Source organism: Eulemur rufifrons, chromosome 4 (assembly GCF_041146395.1).
Source record: "Eulemur rufifrons isolate Redbay chromosome 4, OSU_ERuf_1, whole genome shotgun sequence".
Classification (NCBI taxonomy): domain Eukaryota; kingdom Metazoa; phylum Chordata; class Mammalia; order Primates; family Lemuridae; genus Eulemur; species Eulemur rufifrons.
In genome coordinates this window covers 71,547,496-71,564,252 of record NC_090986.1, presented here as the reverse complement: position 1 = coordinate 71,564,252, position 16,757 = coordinate 71,547,496, and the positions used below count along the sequence as shown (strand labels likewise).

The window sequence follows — 16,757 nt, the reverse complement described above, 5'->3', positions numbered from 1 at the left end:
TATTGACATTTTGAAAAGACTTGGCAAAGCGGCTCTCTTCTGTGCTGAAAACCCTGCTTGTCTTTTTACCGCTGAAATGCAAATACAGGTGTATTAATGGTCATCCATCAATTTTTGAATGAGATGGGGTTTTCTAAAACAAAGTCACTAACTTGCATTTAGAGTAAGATAATTAATGTCCGTTAATCCTTGGGGTCTTTTTAAATGCAGGTTGAAAGTTTGCTCTTTCAGGCACAGACTACTGGCATATGGAAGTTGGCTTTAGATGGAGTAATACCTGTGTAATTTTCTCATTCCGCATGGTTCTATATGTTAGAATGATTTTTTGAAACGTTATGCAGGTACCGTGCTTTTTTTTTTAACCTATGTTTTTTTCTCCTTTGCACTTGTTGAAAGGAATCTGAAAATTATTGCTGAATGTATTAGATGTTGTCTACCCCAGTTTAATTTAGGATATTTAGGAAATGTTTGGTACACCCCTCTACCCATCTGCAGTCCTCTCTGCACTTTGGTGGACTTTCTCAGTATTAGCAGCAGGACACTAAACTGCACATGCACTTGTAGAAACGTTTGAAAAATAAATTATCACTGAGATGGAGAAATTACTTTAGTGTGAGTTCATAGCTGTATTTGAATGCAAAAATTCAAGTGAGATCATGGAGATCAGACCTACTCACAGATAACTATCCTGAATATTGGAAAGTTTGGGGTTTCTGGCTTGTTTATAGATGAATAATTAAGGATAGATCTCCTGTATTAAGTGTCCTTAGTGGTGACCTGAGAGTAGACTTCTAATTTTATACTATTTCATGTGATTTGATTGAGAAAATGGTTAATATTTTCAAAGAAAATTAACTTGAAGTCATCAGGTTTTTTGGATTTAAACCTCATTTTGGAAAAAAAATGAAAGAAATCAACATTTCTAAATTTTGGAATCTTGAAACGGGAGGGGGAAATGAGTATACATGGAACTTTTTTTTTTTTTTTTTTTTTTTTGCTGGTGATACCAGTTGTGTCCTCAAAGTACTGAAATCTAAAGAAATACTACTTAGGAGCTCTGTAGTGGTTTTTAAACCTAGGTGGACTTTTACTTGTTTACCTTTAATTTAGATGCCATCTCTTTCAAATTAATTATATTTCCAGCAAAATCCTGTAATTCTGGGTAACAGGTTTGTAGGCACTTTCAGAGCCACTTTTAACAATATCTTGTTCCCCACTTTTTACTGAAGCTTTTAATTTTTATTATTGGAGGGCACAGGTACAGCATCAGTAAACCACCTATGATTTACTTTCTCGTGACCCAAGAGTGGTAGATTCCAATGTAGCTTCAAATAGTACATTACATTTGGGGCGCATGGCACCCACCCACCTACTCTATTCCCCAAGAATTTTCCATCCTCTTAGGAGCAGGGACTGGGAACACCCGAAAAGCCCCTCCCCACTTTGCTGGCGTCGCGGGTGAATGCACTGCTACCTTTTGGCAGTTGGAAGAGGAGGCAAATCAGAGTCGGAGAACCTGCGGCCAGGACGGTGAAGAAGTGCAGTGGTCTCTAGGGAAACGCCACCTCTGCGCGCCCCCAGCCCCCCAGCGCGGGTGTCCCTGTCCCCCGCTGGCCGCCTCTCTGGCTGCTCGGCACTCCAGGCCCTTTTGCTTTGCTCTCTAGACTGACGGTCCCAATAGGCTTTATTTCTGAGGGCTTATTGAAAACCTTACTTGGTGTCCCGGCTTTCTCCCTGTCTGCTCCAGGTCACGCTTTGCCCACGCACTCCTCGGCCTTGACCACCGCCTGGCCCGCGTGTGGTCGCAATAGAGCCAAGCGCTTTCTGGTCGCCCACCGAAGGCCCCCAGCGCACAGCGCCCTTCCTGGGTTCAGGCCAGAGATGCTCAAGACCTCACCCTTGGCCTTCTTGGGCCCCCTGCATATACCCCCAGTAGTTGAGGACGTGAGACAGCCGGGGACACGGAGGCCCCAGGGCCGTAAGGGGAGACCGTGGCGCGGCCGCCCGGGTGGGTCTAACCGGAAGGACGCAAGCCTGCGAGGGGCGCCGGCCGGCCTCGCCGAGCCAGGCGCGCAGGTGGCGCGTCTTCGGGACTCACTGTGCGGCTTAATTGGGTTAAAGCGAAGCTAAACACCGAAGCACTTTGTGCAAACTAATTGGTGCAACCAAGGCCTTTTCACTAACGATTTGCACTTTGAGAAAGAAAAATGGATGGTGAGAAAAAGACTAAGAAACTCGTTAGTCCCAGAATGTTTCCAGGGAAGTGAAATCATTTGGTTTCAAGGACAACTGGACTGTGTTTTCTGAGCTGCTTCCTTAAGCACCCGTCACACACGGAGCTGACGGTGATTTACATAACATAGGATTCACCCGTCCAATGTTATCACCGTGGGTAAACTGGGCGCCCTAGAATAATACTCTAGTGCAAGTACTGCTTGTTGCTGCAACACAGTGATTTTCTATTACACTGAACACGTGAAATGAATTGCCTTCTGTAGCTGAATCCTCTCAGTGATCTCAGACACCCTTCATTGTTGAAGGGAAAATTAAACTATTCTAAGGAGTATGTTTTCCATCCCTTAATTTTAATTGAAATGACCTATGGAGAGGAATTACAAATAATAGCATTTTTGTGTGTAATTCAGCCGATTTTAGTCTAGGTTTTGAGATAGATTTGTGGGAGTAACTTAACTAATTTTTAGTAAATTTTTGTGAAATATTATTGGCCTATTGAATTAGTTATTTCATGTGATTATGCAATACATACAGATTGCTTACAATTTATATTTATTTATGTGAAAAGTTCATAAAAGAACTCTAATGATACGTCTTACTTATATATATTTTTTACTATAAATATAATCTTAGTAGTGCTAGAATAAAACCCTGTGTGTGTCCCATGCTTTGGGGTATAAATGCTTAATTGTTTTCAGTGGTACATGCAGGCATCTTTGACATGAGCTAATAATAGAATGATAATTGAAGAAAACTGGCCTAATTGAAGGGAAAAAAACACCCCAAGAATCTCATTATTCAATAATTTGAGATGCTTACATTTGAATGGTATTTGGGATTTTAAGGTCTGACTTTTATATTTCATTTACTTAGTTTATGAGGCAGCCTTGATTGAAAATGTACCAGTTAGTCAGAAAAAAAAATCTAATAAAGACACAAGCACACCATTATCATAAATGTTAGTATTAATGAATACAAAATAATTAAATATTGTGATCCTTAATATTTTGAAGCATTCAAAATAACAATGGCAAAACAATTTTTCCTGAAGTACTATTTTCTAAATAACTTACCCCCCCCTTGTATAAACCTGTTAACTTATACGAGATGTACAAAGTAATGGGTAATCTCCTTATTGAGTTTACAGAAAACTCTTATGTTGAGAAATGTAGGAATGCTAGGTTTCTGTGTTTCTTAAAAAAGCTAATTTAAATTTGAATTGCATGTTCATAAATTTCAGCAATTGTAACCTTTCATCAGGCAAAAGGTATCTGTTAGAGGATATGCACACACATGTTAAGTACTCACATAGATATTGTTTTGTGTTTTTTCATTATCTGCTGGCTTCTAGTCTATTCACAAGTATTCATGAATTTAAAGTTTTATTCTTTTAATATGTTCTTATTACACTGGGGAGATAAAAAGAATATGAAGTTGAGTTTATTACATTATTTATCCCTACTGCTGGAGTGGCTTTGAAGGCTCATTGTACACATCTGATTTCTTTCCCCCCTATTTTTTTTTTAAATGCACCCAGGCTATTTCAACTGTTTCTTTCTGCCAGACACAATATATTTCCTTTTTTACACTAGAGAAATTAAAGACAGATATTTGTGCAGGGTTTTCTTTGTATGTCACATTAAATAAAGTAAAATAGAGGGGGTTTTTCTGGTAATCTAATTTGATGGCATCTATACCTTTCTTCCCGTTGCGACTCCTGGTATAAGAACACTTGAAACAAAATAGCCGGAAAGCTTCAAAACTTTCAGTGATTTCTTAAAATAATTATTGCATGTTTTAATATTGAGTATATTACAAAGTCAAACAGAAGACTGAGGTCACTGCCCAATTTGGACCTTATTTTATTTTTTCCACTACAGCATCCTGAGAATTGTAGTTAATTTTTTAAAAATTATTCTTCACTTGAATAATCAAGGCCTTTGCCTCAGTTTTTGTTATCACCTGCCTAGTATATAATCATATAGTCGCATCTATAGTAGCAAGTACTTTTTTTTTCCTACAATGTTGCTTAGTAAACTCGATACTGGTATTAATAGATTTTGAAAAGAAAAGTTACTTTGAGATTAAAGATGGACATTTAGAAGTATACCTTACAAGAATTACCACCACTGCATGATTTGCAGACTTGAAATAATTCTGGATAACTCTGGCCAAAACCTTTCTTTTGGTAGAAAAAGAAATGTAAAGCCTGGCTTCTTTACATAATTGTCTGTGTTTCTTCACTTCATTTGCATATGTATACAGAGGTGTAAGATATTTAAAGTTGCATCTGTAAACTGGAAAAAAAAATTGGGGGGAGGTTATCAACCTAAAGAATTTTTTATTGCTCAGCATAGATTGTGATCTCTAACCTTTCCCAAGCATATAAGGACAATGGGGTTAGTCATTCATTTATTTGAATATATGGAGGAAATATGGATTCCAATATTCTAGTTCCTTACAAGCCCTTCAGAAGGTCATTGTTATCTCTCTGCTTGATAAAACTGAAATTGTTTTTGTTAGATTTCAGCTTATGTTTTTCATTTGGATATTATAGAAATATTCAGACAGGATAAATGGACTCACGTGATTCTTTTCTGTATGAATATATGTAAACTAGGTATTCCTTAACCCATAAGTAACATGGATTTACATACATTTGCGTATATGACTACATTTTTAGTACTCTTAATACACTATATTTTTATTTCTCTTAGCGAAAACAATGGAATCAGATTCTATTAGTGTCTGTTAATCTGTACATCTGTAGTGGGTCATCCAGGACTGCATTGCTCTCATTACTGTTTCGTACTGTATGTGATTAAGCCACCGAAAATATTCAACATGACCTTGAGACTAGAATATGGTACGTACATAATCAACTTCCAGTGATTGCTTGTCTAAAATAACCTTTCCTATTTCTAATTTATAGTTTTGGAGCTTATTTTTTAATGAACAAAGTTATTCCTCTAAACTAAGATTTATTTTTTTAATGATCAGTAACTGGAGTAATAATTTAAAAGGATAATTACATCAAATACAAAACGATTACCTTTCATCATATATATTATATGCAATAAAACAAATGGTTTATAGAAAAGGTATGAAATTCTTTTATAAATAGTAATTTCCTTTGTATCTTTACATATAAGTATAGAGATTATAAATATTATCTGAGAATAGAACACCTATATAATTTTCATTTCTGGTTACATATAATTATTTTCAGTGTTCTGATTATATACATTTTAGTATACCAATATGTACTATGTCTTAAAAGCACAATTTTTCACATAATGATTTATCAAAAATATCAAGTCAAAAGTAGTATTAATGAGTAGTTAATACTTTAAATCTACCTATCCTTATCTATCTTATCTAAATATTTAGATCAAATTAGAAGCATGAACAGCGCAGTTTGTAAGATATAGTATTTCTAATAAAAAATTTGAAACCTAGTGAAATAAAAAGTATAGTGTCATTTTTATGTGAAATCTATTTTTGAAAGTTAGGTTTATTGATGTGTAATTTGCATATACTACTATTCCATTCTGTGATTTTTCTCCCATATGAATATGCCATTCAACGAATTCTGACAAATGTGCAGTCATATAACCTGTACCACAGATGTAGAACATTTCAATTGCCACAAAAAGGTTTCCTCACATCCTATTTTATTCTTTTAATTTGTAAATTTTATGATTAATTTGTAAATGTCTGGATGTTTTAGTTTTACAGCAAAAGCTCTTTAGACCATAAACACCATATTTAAGTCCCCTACAATTTACCATTTTATCATGCTTCCAATTTAAGGCCAGTTTTAATGAGAGAACATCAACGCAGAGGCAAAATCTAAAATGATATTTCAGATATATAAACAATATGTTTATAATTTTGTTTTACATAAAAGTTGTTTAATTTTAATATATGTGACTAATTAATACTTGGTGAATCATTTTTCAGAGGAACTGCTAATGTTTGTTATGCTAACGTGAATATATAGATTAGATTTATAAATGTAGTTTACAGTTTGTACATCAAAATAGGTCATAAGGAACAGGAGTTCCTCAGATAAATTAGCAACATTTGAGCAACATTTATAATGTTACTAGCTTTCCGGCACTAGGGAAAGAAATCTCTATTATTTCTCAGTGTTTATATTTTACTTTACATTTTCATTAAATTAATCTTCCCTTTAAGGGGATAGGGGTAGGGATGAGGCTAAAGAGTTTATTAGAGCTAATATTAATTAATAAATCTACATTCTTGGAACATATGCTTTTAATCCTAATTTTGTACAAAAATGCATGTCGTTTGAATATGGATGGTTACAAATACTCCAAAGAATTATTCAGTTGTAGGAGTACAGACATTTCTGTTGATAATGATGCTTTTTCAAGTATTTTGCCTTTTTACAACTTGGAATAGTACAACTAGTCTTGTATTTCTTCCCCCAAGATATACAAATTATGTAAATGCTTTCTGTTTTATATTTTTATTTGGCAATTACAATAGAAATTTTAATGTTATGCATGCTTACAGGCCTATTAAGAGAGAAATTATTGCTTTCTTAGCAATCTTAAACCATCTTTAGGAAATGTACTCTGTTTATGGTTTATGAAATAGCCATGCATGCAGGCTGTGTGTGTGCGCGCGCGTGCGTGTGTGCGTGAGTGCGCTCACACACACGCGCACACACTCACACACGCCCCTCCAATTTTTAAGATAGTAAAAGATTGAATTGGCCTCTATACATTTTTTATGTTAACTTGTTAAAAGGAAACAGCTACTAAATACTGGATTCTTGTTGCCACCAGGAAGTAATATGACATTTGCAAGATTGTTCCATAATAACCCTTAACAGTTTGCAGTAATACCTGAAGAGATTACACCTAAGTAGATTTAAAAAATAATAACAACTAGAAATTCCAGCAGTATGTATTCAGTCACATATATTATGGCAGTTTCGAATGTCATAAGCTTTTAATTGTGACACTGAGAAGTTTAAATATTGTTAGGTATTCTGTCCAGAGAAAGCAAAAGATATTGCCTAAATATTCACGTACATTAATATGTATGCATATACATAAAAACGCTTTCACTAATTTAAAATCATTTTCTACTTTTTTGTAACAGAACAAGGTTAAATTTTGCATAACCTTAACCTGTATTTGATACGCAAAATGTATAATTCATTGTGGGGGGAAAGTGGGGGTTTTTTTGGTTTTTGTTTTTTTACTAGCAAATTCAGTTCTTCGTTTGTTTTGCTCTCCACGCTGCATTAGCACAGTTTTCCCTTGTGTGCATCTGCCAGTGTACAATTTAGCCACGGGCATCTGTAGACCTTGTGGTGATCAGTTTTGCAGGCAAAAGCCATATGTGTTTAAATAAAAAAAAAATCTCTTTATTTCATTTGCTGTTTTAACTGGATGGATAACTTTTGTGCCTCAAGACAGAAGAAGAAAAAATACAGAAATAATTAATTGCCTCTATTCTTGAGGCAGTTTCATTTCCCCCTCCAATATGGAATGCTTGTCAGCTTTCCTGATAAATGACTGCATGGATTTGCATAGATTTTACATTAACACAAAAATTAGTTTTATTTGTGGAAAACTAGTTTACATAATAATATAAAACCTAGTGTTATTGATTATGTTTCCAAGCATTGATGACTTTCAAGGGATGGTGGTGGTCTAAATTTTCAAAGGTCTGATAAACCTATTTCTCAATTTAAACTTTCTTTTGATTTATATGGTTTTGCATTAACAATATATAAAAACATTTATAAAATTTTAAAGTTTTAAAAAATATTCTTTTCTTATTAACCACAACTATTTGAGATCCACACTTGGTAGCACTCATTTGGTAAAAAGATTCTGATTTTAAACTTTTGCCAAGGAATATTTTTAAATACTTATTACCAATTACATACACTTCAACCAATTGGAGGACTGAATCTGTGTGAAAAATTTTAATTTTCGTATTTATCTCATCAAAAAGATAGGTGCTATATTGGGTGTGTGCAGTTGAGTTTATTTCTGGGAAGTTATGGATTGTTTACAATCAAATTTAAAATATATCTGAGAACTCTTCTCTTCACCTTTAACCTATTTCCTTGAATATACTTAATTGATCACCCCTTCCCAGCCATCCTTGAAAGAAAAACCACTCTGCTGGAGCTGTTAGGGTGCTGAAAACAATTCTGCCTCTCTAAGTGGCAGGCAGTAGATGTTTATTCATCCTGTAATCTGGCATCTTGTTGTCTAGAGGCAACCTGCTAATTATGTGCTATCATTGTATTATCCATGTTATGGAAAATTCAAATATGTTCACTGCTGTTGGTTACATCACAAAGCTTTTCATAAAATATACTTGATCTTCAAGAAACCTACTATACTTAATGGGAACCTAAACTAAGAGTATCTCTGCCACTTCTTGATTCTGGGACACCCTGGGTGCCAGCTGTCACAGCTCAGCTAATGATGACAAATGCCCCTCTCTATGCAGATTGCAGAGCTTGCAGGCTGCTGTGAAAGGCAACCAGATTACCTTTCTTCAGATTGTAACTTAACCTTTTAAACTCATGTCAGAATGAAATGATCAGCTGTGATAGTTTCAATATCTGTATCTTTAAAAACAAAAATCAGAACAATATCAAATAACACAGTTTTTAATTTTCCAATATTTGTATGATTTATAGTGTTTTACCCTTGAATACTGTAATATCCTTAAATGAGAAACTCTTGGAACGATATATTTCATAGCCACTCTAGAGTGTGTATTTGAACTCTGCTTATAAACTAAGTAGTGAATAATTGAGAAAATTATTCATATTGTTTAAGCCAAAAAATAGGCTGGTGAAGTTTTAAAGGAAAATATGTCCTTTCCTTATCTTCACATGAATGGTAAAGCTTCTATTCACCCACTGCTTGCACAGGCCTAGCCTGGTCCAAATAAATAGTTACACTGTTTCTTTAAAACCCAGTAGGATCATTTCAATATGATTTAGGTAATAATTGTTGCTAATGATTGTTTTCTCTAAATATTTTTAAACTTGAGCTTTTGTTTTAAATTGTTCATTTGTTCTATAGAAACTTATTATATTATGATACATATACCTACATGGATCATTCAAAACAATAATGAACACTCTTAACCATAATGTAATGCAGGGGAATAAATTATCTATTAAATGAGATAATGCTTTACAATTGCAACATTCTTTTCAATTTACAAAGGATTGATATGCATTAATTCATTTGATACTTACAATAATTCTATGAGTTGGGAGAGATGGGTGATAAGGAATGGGTGCCAATACTTAATGAGTATTTAATCTCATTTAATCTTTACCACAAATAATAGCTCCCATTTACAAATAAAGAGACTGAGGTTTAGAAAGGTTAAGTGTCTTACCAAGGGTCACACAAGTAATCGCAGAGACTGGTCTGTCTGACTGTGGCTGCCCTTAGCACTACAATATCTAAACTACATATTGCAGAGATATGTATATATGCATGTATGTATGTATGTATGTCCTGCCTGTACCCAGATATATTTTATAACAACTACTCCTAGAATATAAATGTTACTCTTAAAAGAAACCTACAGGCTTACATTTGCATAAAGAATATGATAGATGAGTTTTAAAAAACAGCTTCTTTATTCAATGCTTTTAATTAAATAAATATTGAGATACTCTTAATGTTATGAATTTTATGAGTATAATGTATTGATCTATCACATAGAAACATTTAGGAAAGAGAAACATTGGATATTTACTGAATATCAAATTGGACTAATTCACATAAAGAATCACTTTGTTGTAAAACCTGTTAAGATTAATGAGATTTACTTTCATAAAAATGATGTAGAGAAACCATTAATACAACAATTATTTGGTGAAGTATCCATATACTTTTCTTTTATAAAGGTTTACCCGTATAGTAGTTTTGTGATATCATTGAGCTATACAAACCACAATATTGTATATCTTTCAGTTCAAGACACATTGAAAACTCCCTTTCATCGTGAATTTAAATGCAATCATTTCCAAGAAAGCTATGTGAGTGCTAGTTGCTTTCATTCCTTAGTATATTGTTCTTTGGCATAGGTACTACAATGTAAGAAATTTTTTTTTTGGTGATACATCCGATTATTATAAAGACTATGTATTTTAATTATAGACTTCTACTTATAATTACTAATCAGTACTAATGCTTAACAAGTTGTATTTCATTGTATACAAAAATTAAATAAAACTTACAGTGAACATTTTATTGAAATGTATCATGCAATTAGTATCGGCGGAAGCAACTAATTCTGCCTCATAAATCAGACGCTTTATATCAAGAGAGGAAAAAACTCTAGAGGAGAATACAACAGAGCCCTTCTGATAGCTGTCTAAATCTTGTCTATATCATCACCACTGGTAGTCATCAGCCTCTACTTTTGCCTTCATTGAGAAACTTACTACCTACTCAGATAGCTAATTGTGCTTACAAACAGTTCTAATTGTTAGATAGCTCTTTATTATTGAACCCAAATCTTTCCCCTGGAAACTTTCACCTTTTGGTCCCTATTTTTCTTTCTGTATAGTCTTATCCCTTCAAGAGAAATATGCTGTTTAAACTCAGTATTTGAGACATTAAATTGAATATATACTCCAGCCTTTCAGCCATTACGCCTGTAGCATATTTTAAGTCACCTCAGTGTTCAGGACCCCTTCTGGCACATGGTTTTCTTCAAGAATAGTGTCTAGAATTCATTATTCCCAGAATGGATTGGTGAATGTAGGATAGAGAGGCCTTTATCAAGTGAAACATGGTCATGTTAGCTTTTTGGGTACCTCCATAACCCTATTGACAATGCTGTGTGTCAACAAATATCTTATTCATTTAAACATATGTTACCGAGGTCCTAAGTACATGACTTTTGTTTGTATTTATCCACCTTGTTATATCTTGATATTTTTAGTCATTTTTTCCATTATAATAAGTTATGTATTATTATTTTGAATAAGAATCAAAAAACAGAACAATTCTTTCTAAAAATATGTCATAGGATACATATAGAACATCCATAGCAAAACAAAATTTAACTTCAATGAATTTAATGTTTTTGCTCAGATGTTAATGTTTTTGCTCAGCTTAGGTATAGAAAGAGACTAATCCACTTAATAAGATTTGTGGATAGATTAAATTTACTAAATACACCACAGCCTTTGTATAGTTTTTTGCCACATGCTTAAAATCCTAATACTAGTTTTCATGGCTTTATCAAAATACATAACTAATAAGCCTCATTTGCGATAAAGTATATACTTTATATATTTTGACATTTATCAATTTTGCTTTGTCAGTAAATTTTATATCTACAAATGGAATCTACAGGTTTCACACATGCTTGATCAATGAACAGCAAAGCTAATAAACTTTAAATGCAAATAAATGTGTCTCTAGGGCCTATGTATTATTATAAGAATCATTTACATATTGATCCATTAATATTTTAACCTTTTGACAGTAACAGTGATTTCTAAATAATTTAGCATGAGCAAAGGTAAATGCTTTTAAGAAGTTATATATTTAATAAGTTGAAGTCAATGTGAAACTTTTTTATTAAGCTAAAGTAGTCTCACCCGTCAAGACCCATTCTGCTCTGTTATTTTCTTCAAATGCAATGCCTAAAACTCAATATTCAGTATCCCAGAGTGCACTGGTAAATGCAGAACAAAGAGGCCTCCATTAAGTAGTGATACATTGTTGGGAAAACACATTTGAGGACTACGTAGTAAAATGTAACCAATATTAAGTAATTAATAAAATGCTAAATACATTTCTTTATGTAGCTATGACTGGTTTAAAAAAACACATGTATTAACTTTTTTTTGAGTGTTATTTATTTTAAAGCCTTGAACCTCTTTAGTGTAGACACGTTTTTATTTGCCATGTTTTTTTTCCCCCTAAATGAGGATATTTCATTACTGCTTTATTTACTGCTACTGTGACATCTAGGCAATAAAACACAAAGACAGCCTGCCTCAAATTTGGCTTTCTTGCAGTTTGTGTCTTGAATGGAGAATAGAGAAGTCCAGTGCATTTACAAAGGAAACATTCTAAAGTGAAGAGCTGCCCCATCTGTTTCATCTGGTGGCTTATGCAATAAGAAGTGTTATCGCATGAATCTAAATGCACAAGCAGTTGTTTTATGAACTCTTTCTGGGCTTTGAGGAGTTTATAAGGTGCCTACTCTATTGTGTGTCAGTCCCAGCTGACCCAAGTGCATTCAGCTGAGCATATTTGGGGGATAATTAGAACTAATGAAGCCTGGAACACAACTAATTCTCTAAGTGATTTATTCTTATGCTCTTGTCTGATTCCTAAGAATTCTCCAAATCATAATCTGTGCTGCTTATTTTTTCCTAGCATTGTGTTGATAAAGCTGCTCTATTTTTATGTTTGTTTGATGAACATTAAAAATAAATTAGGTATTTGAAAAGCTGAGGAACATGTTTCAAAGTAAAAGTTTATATTATCTGTTAGTCCCCAGGGTTTAAGGGAATGCCAGGTCTTTGCCATCTTTTGTTTTTGTTTGTATCTCAAAATATTTATGGCACCTGTAAATAGATAATGGGATAGAAAGTATCAAACAATAAGAGCTTCTTAAAAATTGTGCCACTGGGAAATAAAACCTACAAGTAAAATAATTGAAAATTGTTAATAGAAGATTCCTATTTCTGAATTAGGTTTCCCAAGGAAATCTGAAAATTTTAAAAAATCTTGATGAATAGCCTTCATGTTTCAAAGCTGTTTGATTAGCACAGCTTTACTGTCCTAGCAGTTGAGAATGACGTTCTCTACATGTCCTCACCAAGTAGTCAGTGATTCAGTGGCCTGCAACACTTTAAATCCCATCAGCTTGCTTTCCTGTCATGTTATAACTGTTTCAGTGAGTGGCACTTTTGTTGTGCAGGTTAAGATCTGGTAGCTTACTGAGGGCATACTAGAATGACGACAGACACGAATGCCAACAAAAGAAGGCTATGACTGTATTAAAGCCTTACACTCAGTAAATAAAACATTGAAGTCTCTTCAGGTAGGTAGGTTTTATCGCCTCTGTCCTATTTGGTCTTCTGTTGTCTAGAAGCTATAGCAGAATTCATTGTTAAGAATTGTTACTTTTATCTGTTGATCTCAGTATCTAATATTCCCCATGCTCTAGAGCCCAGATAATAAAAACCTTAAGGGCAAGTACCACTTTATTAGATGCACTGAAATACCTATATTAGTGTAGATCACCAACTATATTAGTGTATTGATCAAGGGACCAGTTGGAGATTCCTGATTCTTATTACAAGACACTTAATGCTGCTTCAGATAATTTCTAGTCTTAACTGTATGCCCTGACCTAAGAAGTTACTATTTCCCATATTTTACCCTCTTCCTGAAAGTCAGCTAAACACTCATATAACATCTCTTAGCACCTTGATTTAAAAAAAAAAAAAAAAGTTGCAGGTCATTGTTATTTTAAAATTTTTATGTCTTTAAATAAGACAAAGAGTAAATTGGTAAAATTAGCTAATATCGAGTTATTATATGCTAGATACTGTGCTAAGTGCTTGAGCTGTATTACTGTACATACCTCCATCTGTTCAACATTACTATGAAGTAGATACTGCTGCTCTCATTTAATTGTTAAGAAACTGAGAGAAATGAAGTCAGTCCAAGTTTACGAAACTAGGAGTTTCAAGAATTAAAATTTTCATCCATTCCATCTGGCTCTAGACTCCATAGCCCACTTTCTTAATCGTCACACTAAACTTAACCTCTCTAAATTTGTCTTCTCATCTGTAAAATAGGGACAATAATATCCACATCATAGGGTTGTTGCACAGATTAAATAAATTAGTTTAGAAGCTTAGAATTTTTTTAAACTTGTATTACCCAAGAAAATTAGCAGTAACTAGCAGAACTAGGATTCAAACCCAGTTTTTTTTGTCTCTAGACCTCCAAACTTATCTAGCATGTGCTTAGGTGAATGTGTTTTTGAGTGAATAATTAAATGAGTATCATCTGTTCTGTTCTTCCCAGGGAAAGAGTTTGTTAATTTTGCTGGCTATTTTCATAGCATACAGCAGGTACTCAATGCTTGAATGAGTAAATGATTTTTCATCTAGTAATCTTCAATAAAATGTACTGTATACGTTGATCACTCTCAAATTTCAGTCTCCAGCCAAGACCCCTCCCCTCAACTCCAAACTGATATATCCGGCTTTCTAAATGAAAAAGCTGAAAGATGATTATATTGGTCCTATTAACAAACATTTATTGAGCATATTTTTTTCTCTTTCTGTCCTTCTGTTCTCAAGCATTGTGCCAACTAATATATGAGATACATAGCTCATAACCTCCACCTGAAAGGCAACTACATGAGAAAGGCAGAGAAATCATAAAGGGTACTTGGGTACATGTAAGATGATTCTCACGTTTCTGACTGTATCTCTACCAACGGAGATATAGAAATATTGGAGCAAGAACAGGTTCTCTGGGAAGATGGTGAGTTCAATTTTAACCAAAAAACTAAGGGTTATCCAGGTGGAAAATTCAAGACAGCAGCTAAATATATGACTTTAAAGGTTAGGATAAAGATCTAGGGTTCATCATATTTTCTGTAGTTCAAAGTATGGGAGTACTTGGAACATGCCAGGAGGCAACATAGAATGAGAAAAAGTACAAGGATATTATGCAAGGGAACATCAAAAGAGGATGTGATCTAAGAGGCATGAATGAGAAGAAATGTTCAGAGAAGGAGGAAAACTAACAGATGATACTGGCCTAAAAGCCAAACATGGGAGAGTTTTAATAAAAAAGCTAGTGGGCCAACATAGAGTTCAAATAACATGAAAAGATCTTTGTCTCTCCACATCCATATCAGTGGAATTATAGAGACAGAAGCAGATTACAGGCGGATTGAAGAATAAATGGAAGGAAGACAGTGAGATGAATATACTTTCAAGAAAAGTACATGTAAAGTAGATATAAATACAAGAGATATTGTGGTTATTATGGAGTGATGCAGGATAAATTTTAAGAGATATTTAAACATATTTGGGGCATAGGGAAAGGAGCCATAGGAAGAGGAGTTAAAATTGAAATGAAGCGCTAAGTCATAGGTAAAGAGGGTAACAAGCAAATGTAGTAAAATTCCTAACTAGATGAGTAAATGAAATAGCTTAAACACGGAGGCAGAGTAGGTTCGAAGCAGAATATGGACATAGATAAGCACAGACTGCTGGAATTCAAAGAAGTCAAGGAATTTTAAGATTAAGGTGCAGAATAGATTGTCTATATGATTATTGAATTCTCTAAAAGTGATTATAAGATTTTGGGTGGAGAGGGAAAGAAGGACCACAAAGAACGGAATTCGTGAGGTTAAGCGAGCAGAGAAGAAAACAGCCTGAGTCACCACAGCCTGCACAGAAGGGAACAAATGGCCTCATAGGGGTTGCTGGGATATCAGAAGCAAAAAGATAGCTTGACAGAATCATCTGGAGTCTAATCCACTGAGTGCTTTTGAAATATTTAATAAACAGTTTTATCATCAACAGCTGATGATATTGGAGTTCATTTAAATTTATTCCTGAAGCCAAGGAAATCATAGACTCTTATTTTAAAAGACCCTGATATTAAATATGAAAGTATTTTTTAGCAGTCAGCCCCGTGGTTAATCTACTTGGTATATCTGTTTCCAATACTACTGAAGTGTCTGTCAGGACATTTGGTAGGAGTCAGTCGTATCTGTTTTATTTGAGGAGGTATGTGAAACTGGCAAAAATACTTTTCTGTTACGTGTTTGCTTATCACATAACTTCCTTTAGTTTCACAGCGGAGTGAGAAAAGCCCTTGACTAGGAATCAGAAAGCTTGGATTCTGCACCTTGCTCTTTTTTTAATTAACTATATGATCTTTATTAATAGGCTCAGTTTCCTGCCCTTTATGATGAGAGCCTTGCAATAGATGATTTTTAAAGCCTCTTCTACCCATCCTCTTCTAAAATCATTCAGTTCTTTATATTATTTAAATGTGAGGTCAGTAGAAAATACTAGCAGTTTTACCTTTAAAAGTATATTTCATCAAATGCAGGATATGCATTTCTGAAAAGTTAGCAGTAAGCTATATTTTTGTGATTTGAATTATATTTATATATTTGAGTTTATTCTTCACAGGATAAAAGATTCATTACAATGAATTTTTTAAAAATAAATTGTTTCATAATTTTAATGATTTATTTATGATTATAATTTAAAATTCAAACCTTCAGTTGCTAAGTATTTTTAAAACCACAACTCCATATATTTGTCTTTATATAACTTTAGAAAAGATATAATGAATATGATTAAGAGTAAAACAAAACAAATGATAAGCAGGAAAATAGTAAGAAAGTGGCCAGGCCTTGTGGCTCACACCTGTAATCCTAGCACTCTAGGAGGCTAAGGTGGAAGGATCGCTTGGGGCCAGGTG

At 33.9% G+C, this 16,757-nt stretch overlaps 1 protein-coding gene across 4 annotated transcripts in view; it reads left to right on the top strand.

Moving 5' to 3' along the window:
- NBEA (neurobeachin) overlaps positions 1–16,757 on the top strand; it is a 563,351-nt gene that overhangs the window by 387,628 nt on the left and 158,966 nt on the right. The window lies entirely within an intron of this gene.